The following is a 7,719-nucleotide window of genomic DNA, read 5'->3' on the forward strand; positions in this document are numbered from 1 at the left end:
TTTTTTTCAGTAGAGGTAATTGAACTACTCAAAGGTATAGAGTCCTGATGGTCTGGGTCAGGGTGGCGGGGTGATTGGTTTTTATTTTCCTCTGTAACCGTTACCGCAGGGCTCTGTGCCACGGTGAGGAAATTCATGTTCCTGAAAAGCCCTGTAGGTCAGAACTGAGGACTAGTTAGATCTTGAGTGAGTCAGTCTCCTAATAATAACTTAATCCCATATTCATCATTTTCAGAAGGCTCCATACAAAGCAAACCAAGCTTGTTTTTGTTTGTTTGTTTTTGCAGTGTGGTAAAGCTGTTGTAAGCAATTAATTTGAAGGTAAATCACAAAGATAACTTCACATCCTGATAGCTATCATTAAAATAGTTAATCCAGGGGGATCTGTGTTAACCAATCAGGAAAATTCGCTACAAAGAAGGCATTCCTTCCTGCCTGTCAATTATATGTCTGTAGCAAATGGATTGGTTGGCTTAGCACTCTGCGTGACCTTGGTGGGAGGAGCTTTGCACAAAGGTTTGGATAAAACACTGTAAGGCACGGGTGTTTTTTTTTTTTTATTGGCACTGGCAGAAGTTGGCAAGAACTGTAAAATCGATTTCAGTTTTAATTGGTTTTAATTCACCGAGAGTGAGCGTCTGTAATAAGACATGCCCTGTGAGTAATTACTAAGGATTGCAAGAGTCCTGTTAATATTTGCTTTGGGAATTATTTAACTCCCAAAACAGTGTCACAAAGATGGAATAGATTAGTGTTTCTGGTTGTTTAGTTTGTAGATGTATATCTCAGGAATGGAGTCTGAAGGCCAAATGATGGAGACTGTAATGCTGATAATGTGCAATGGTGATAAAATTATGATGTTACCATGTTGTACTACACTGATAAAATGATGTTATTGAACAGCATTCACATGTGAGTTCAGATAAAAAACTCTTCTCTCTGCATTGTAAATAAGCCCAGTTCTAGTTTTAGCTGTAATGAAAGTGTTTGTTTTAGACACTGATTAATGCTTTAGTTAATTGTCCATGGCCTGTTTGTCCTGATTAGCATTAAGTGTTTTGTGAGCTGGGGGTTGTTGTAATAATTATTAGTCTTTGGTGACCATGGTAACCCTTGTAGTATAACTGGTAAACCCACAGTGTGCAACATTGCTTCGGACTGCTCTTGTGCCATTAGCAAAGTCTTGCGTCATACACTCCTGTGTGTAGGGTGGGGTGTGACATACCCTGACACACATCGCTTTACACCACCGGCCGAGCCCCTCCCCCGTTCTCCCGCAGTATACCGAAACCTACAGTGACTTCATGAGGATAACTTGGTGGGGGAGTGTAAAATAATACCCTGACGCACGTGCTGACTGCTTGTGACCACTCTGGCATGCTCCCCTCTCTCTCTCTTCCCACCATGGAGGCCACAAGACCCAGCGAAATCGAGTCAGAACAGCTTGTACTGAGTCAGTACAGTGTTCAGGACTCAGAAACTGAGTCAGGGCTTGAGGACATCACATGGCGGAGTCACGCCGGCCTGCGAGGACGAGCTCAAAGTGCTGCAGAGTCCCCGGGCACTATGTCCTGTGCTCCAGGCTATGAGCCAATCAGAGCTATGATTAAAACAGGTCAGAAGGAGATGCAACAGAGTTCAAAGGAGCCGTAATTGGTGGCGGTAAATAAGATGACGACGTTCATGTTCAGACTTGATCTGTGATTCTTTAAATACCGTCTCCAAATAACCGCTAAAGAATATTGGTCCTCCAGAGACAGGATGTTGAAGAGGACCGAAGAATAAGGGAACCTTGTGAACGACTGGTAACCAGGGATCTGCACTCTCCTCTGTTACTTTCCTGTCTAGATGTGCGGGTGTGTGTGCGTGTAAGCATGTGTGTTTGTTTGAGCGTGACTGCAGATGCGCATGTTGCAATTCATATCCTGGAATGGTAAATCAGCTTCTTTTTTAAAATGTATTTGAATTACTTTTTATCAGTTAAGATTATTTATAATAGAATGCATGATTAATGGCGCTTCATGGCTCGTGGTGCATGCTTGGCAGGTTTCGTTGAGGAGTTCATCAGGATCGATAGTGTGCTTTTGTGGCAGGTCTGACTAAGTCAACACATTAAATTAAGACTAAAATGTAGTCCTAAAATGTCATTTTTTGAGGACATTGGAGACATTCCACTAGCTGTAAGTTTGTGGGTTATCTGATTGTTAGTAAAACAGGTCATCTGCGTCTGTGCCGTATAGTATCATTATGGGGTCAAATTTACATCTCCAAAGAGGATCTGACTCCCGTGCACATGTATTCATGCCTCCATCGAGTCGGAAGTAATGCAATAATGGAAAGAGAGGCACAGATAATTAAAGCCTCAAGTGTCTCCTCGCACAGCCCCTTTTCTTTCCCGTCTTCTCCTTTTCTCCTTGGCTCTGAGGGATTGTAGCGGGACGGGAGGTTTCATTGTCCCTGAAATGAAAAGCGGCTTTAATTAGTGGCCGTTACTGGCATGACTCTACCCCCTGAAACCTGAGTGGCTTTTCACTGGAAAATGCATCCTGCAAATCCAAAACAGAGCGAGAGAGGGCAAACAAGATCACACGTCTGAGCTGAAATGCTAGCACGGACGTGTTTTATTTGGTGGCTCAGATTAGAAACTGTTGGCATGCCATCTCAGTGACTCCCACAAAGTTGTGATTAATGCATCTTCTCCAACTGTTCAGATAACTGGTATAAATCAGTAAGACTGAATTGCAATAGGTCAGAAATGACGTTATGTTCTCATCACGTGTTAAAGCTGGTGTGTATGAGAGCAATCCATGATAGCTATCAGTGATATTCTAATATCACGTCGGTTTCATTTTGTGTAGTGGTGCGTTATTTGTAACAAGGATGTTGTCATCTGTTCTGATCTATATTACAATTACAAAGCAGCACATCAGTCGATGGAGCCGTCCCTCAGCTAAGTGCACGATGGATTCAGGATTGAAAGGCTGTGCTGATGGAGAGTCTTCCATGCACCAGCTCACCACGAGAGCAGCAGGACTCACACGACTGCTTAATGTATCTATGGGCTGGGAAACGCCATTCAGCAGACTAAACAGGATCAAACCACAGAGAATACCAGAGAATGTGAAATGTCACAGACAATGTAAGGGCCATTTATCCTGAAGGATAGAGCGCGCTAAAGGTTTCACCAAGGAGTTTCAGTTTATTCAGAGCCAGCCATGGATGTGTGATATCCATCCATTTGTTTATGTTAAACGTGGATCAAATATGTAAATGCACCAACTCATACATCTCTGTCTTGAAGGATACGTTCTTCTGCAGTCCCTTTTCTTTATCTGCAAAGACCAGGTGGCATCTACCAGAATATATAGTTACACCCAGTAAGATACGAACGAGTGTGTCTGACAGACCCGGCAGAGGAAGGTTGTCCCACAGCTGCGCCAGACAACATGAGCTCACATCCATACCAAGGCGGATTATCTCCATGTCTAAATGCCACCCGTCTCCTTCCCCTGGAAAGGTGGAGCAAACGTCAGCATGGCCATTGACACAAGATGAGCCCAGCCTCAAATGAAACTAGAAGGAAGAACGGGAAGTGGTTCTGCAGCAGACCCCGCCGTCCAGCTGCCTGTGCTCTGATACTTGATGGATTCACTCATCAAACCCTGATCGTTATCCCGACCCGCTCTGTTATTTTACTGAACAGATGGGCTTTCCCCTCCGTCTTCCCCAAGAGAGAAGAACTGCTCTGACTGCAGTGAGATGAAGTGCTTCTGGGCGTGGAGTGGTGGGAAAAAGAGGCTTCTGTTGTGGTTCCGTTAAGGTTGTCGGCGTCCCCTGTAAACCAATATTACTGATCAATACTCTTGCAATGAAACAATGGCTCCCAACCGCCGGTCTCAGACAAGCTAATCAGCTTCAGAGAGACAGCAAAAAAGAGCTATAATGGACGGTTTTTAAAGCCCACTGGAAAGGGCACCCCAGCCCGTGTAATATCAGCGATGAGAGCGATTATAGTGCACGATGGGAAATAAGACATGATATTCTCTGGTTATTGGCTAAGTGACCCTTTGTGACACTCATGCCTCTGAATTGGAGCTCGATGATTGCATTTCCTTTATGTCTCTCTGATTAGATTAATAAATCAATTGAAGTCTCACTATCAGATGGCTCAGGCTATTTTTGCGAAAATGGGTTACATACCAGCGTCAAAATTTCTTTCATCAGTGTCTGGATGGTCATGGTGGATGGGGTTGAGATTGGAGGTGTTTGGCTTTGTTGTTGTAAAATCTCATCAGTTTCTAGTGGTATTGAGTAAATAGAAAAGTATTGTTCTATCTCATACCATGTATTAGACATTATTTACTAGATCTTGTATTAGCCAGACCATGTTTTTGCATTTTGGGTTTTTCATTCATGTCTCGGATGTTGCTGGAATCATTGTGTGTTCTCCGGTTTTTATGTTTTTATGTTGTTGTTATTCTGAAAAAAAAAAAGAAAAAAAAATGTAAATGAAGGCTGTTCTGTCAGTTCTGCTTTTGCTTAATCAGTTCCTTAAAGTGGAATCTTTAGAGCACTACGATATTTATACCTCCCGATTCTCAACATCTATCACTCACAATATCTATTGTGGCGCGCAGTCCATCCCCAGCTACCTTTGTTTAAACTGGAACCTTCCTGCGAGCTTATTTGGCCTGGACTTGAAAGGCATCTGTTTTAGCTGCATTCATTGCTTTTCACATGAGGATGGGATGCTCCCAATTAAAACCATCTTTCTGTCGGAGCTGTGGTGGAAACGTCCCCCGTCACGGCTCCTGCCGGAGGCCGGCCATAAATAGCGAGGTGTACTGCACCATATGCCACTGTTCACAGAGAGACTCACTCCATTTCTGCCTGTCTTCCTATGCCACCTTGGAGTGCGGCAGCGAGCCAAGAGTCCACTCCCCTCTCAGGGGTTAATACAACGTTTGTCACAGTGCACATTTTATTGGTCCCACTCGCCTGCCCCCAATTAATCATAAATGTGTCCTTTGTAGAGTATCCTCAAAAATCATTTTAGAAATGGACGGCCATTTTCACCTCTGCCTACTATCTGTAGGTCAGATGTGAAGGGATTCTATCATATAGTGCTACTTTGGGAGCATATAAATAACAGGCCCTTAGGTGCCTGCATTAAGCTGTTAGATGTGGCGTATTTCAGTGTCTTGAGCAATGAACTGGCATTTATCTTAAGCCATTCAGCCAAGACTACAGAAGGCAAGAGTGTGTTTTGTGCCAGCCTTTAGTGAGTGCCTGAAGAAAGCATCGCAGCCGCTTCGCTCCATTAATGAGCACAAGAGCACCAAGCAAAAGTGACCCCCTCTCACCCCACATTCATTAAAAACTTCGGACTGGTCCCGTTGTCCATCGTGTGATTGTTCTTTCTCTGGAACTGAGGGTTCCTCAAGACCGGGCCAACTGACTGACAAAACTTCTAACATCTTCAAACAGGAATGGCAAAGACTACTGAATGTGAATGGTTCTTAATTGGATATCTCCCACAGGGCTCGTTTAGAACAAGGCCTCTGCTCATGTTGTCGGGATAGGAAGACGGCACCACAGCTGGCTGCCTGAATTTGCATCCCATATTATTAATGTCAAGGATTTAAAATAAATGTAATCACAAAGGAAACAGAATAAAATGGAATGAGATCAGTGACAACAACTCCCTTATGAAGCTGAGCAAGACTACAAGGCAAAACGGATACCATGAAGAAATATATAGGACATTCCAGTGAAACTATTAGACCTATTCCTGATGGACAGATGGACACACCCAGCACACGATTAATTTATGTTCTAAAGAAATGCTCTTTGATGTAACAGTTTCTGGTAGTGGAGACTCTGCTCCAGGTCACCCACTCCAGGTTTTGCTGACTTCTTGTCTGGCTCCTTCCTGCTTACCAAAACCTGCAATCAATTTGGAGTCAGGCCCTAATGTATGCTGCCTGTTTCCTCATTGGAGTTTGCAGAGATTTTGTGTGTTTGAGTGGTCTTTTTCCTGGTAGTTAGCTTTTCTAGGCCATTTTATGCCCATGTCTGTCTTTTGTTTTTTTTGACTCTGGTGTTTCATGTTTTTTGACTCTGGTGTTGCACCCTGCTTGGCTATATTTTTGGACGCTGGTGCTGGTTTTGATGCCTCATCAGTTAACACCTCATCGATTATCACCCAACTCCCCCTCCACCCCAACAGCACAACAAATAAAAAGCAAACACAAACCACAGCACACACAGCCTAACCCCTATGCTTCCCATCTGTTACATTCAGGCATCTCTGTGCATTGAAAACCAGGCCTAGATTTTAACAAAGTCCTTAGCACATTTGAAATATGACCAATTATGGACAATTCACATGTACCCCATACAGCAGATTTTTAAAAAAACATCAGTTATATTATATTTCAGTGACACACTAGAATGCCATGTAATTAAGTGGCAATTTTATAATACAAAAACACCCAGACAGACCAATACAGCAAACCAATTGCTCACGCTATAGAAACCGCAATAGTGTGTTGAGCCTGTGCTCTCTGATAGCTGTGGTCTTGTGTTTGTATGCCTCGGAACAGATTTTAGTGTGTTGGGGAGTGGCTTTGCGGTGGTGAGGTTGAACTGTAGGACCCTGTGTGGGGAGTGTTCACAGTAGCTGGAGTGAACCCTGGGTGAGGAGTGTTCACAGTAGCTGGAATGAACCCTGTGTGGGGAGTGTTCACAGTAGCTGGAGTGAACCCTGTGTGGGGAGTGTTCACAGTAGCTGGAGTGGAGAACACAGTAAAGCTGCCCACTGCCTGCTGGATTCATATTGATCTGCCAAGGGCCAGGCTGAGAAAACATTTGCCAAATTGGGTGGAAAATATGATTTGTTTACAGCTTAGTTTGTCCAGCACATGGGCACCTTGAAAACTCATTTGAAGTGTGTTACCTTTCAACAGTGCAACCATAAGGCAGCTTAATTACTTACCCCAACATATTGAATGTTGTTTATTTCAGAATCAGTGAAATGTCTCCCAGTATTATTATGGCCAGTTACTAAATAAGTTGACAAATAAAGCACCGATGAGAAGCTGTGCTGTAATAATCTGTATTGTTTGGCCTGTTGGATACGTAGCCCTGAAATCTGGCAAAGGAAGCATTTGTACTGATGGAGCCAATGTTTCCACAGAGCAGAATGTCATTTGTGCTCCATTACTGAGTCTTTTACTATGTTTACTAAATATGCAGTAGCAGCTATAGGAGCCCACAGGAGTACTTCACAGCTATGGAGTGTGTGTGTGTGTGTGTGTGTGTGTGTGTGTGTGGTGTGCGTGTGCGTGTGCGTGTGCGTGTGTGGTGTATGTGTGTGTGTGTGTGTGTGCGTGCGCGCGTGTGTGTGTGCGTGTGCGTGTGTGTGTGTGCGTGTGTGTGTGTGTGATGCTTCTCTGTTGGAAAGAAAAACGGTCTCCCTCTGGGAAGTGCACAGGAAATAGAGGAAATATGTGAGAGACAGAGAGGAGGGGAGAGGGAGGAAAGATCAGCCACTCCCTGAGTAGTCTAGTTGTATCCAAAGTGAGCTGGGCACGAGTGTGCCTACATATTGTTCAGGTTCCGGCCCATTCCAGAATCTAATTCCATCTACTTTTTGAAGGATTTGAGATGCTAGCTTTTTCAAAGTGTGTTAATGAGAGGTCTGATTACCAGTGTATG

The sequence above is a fragment of the Electrophorus electricus genome, chromosome 2 (genome assembly GCF_013358815.1).
Source record: "Electrophorus electricus isolate fEleEle1 chromosome 2, fEleEle1.pri, whole genome shotgun sequence".
In the NCBI taxonomy this organism is placed as follows: domain Eukaryota; kingdom Metazoa; phylum Chordata; class Actinopteri; order Gymnotiformes; family Gymnotidae; genus Electrophorus; species Electrophorus electricus.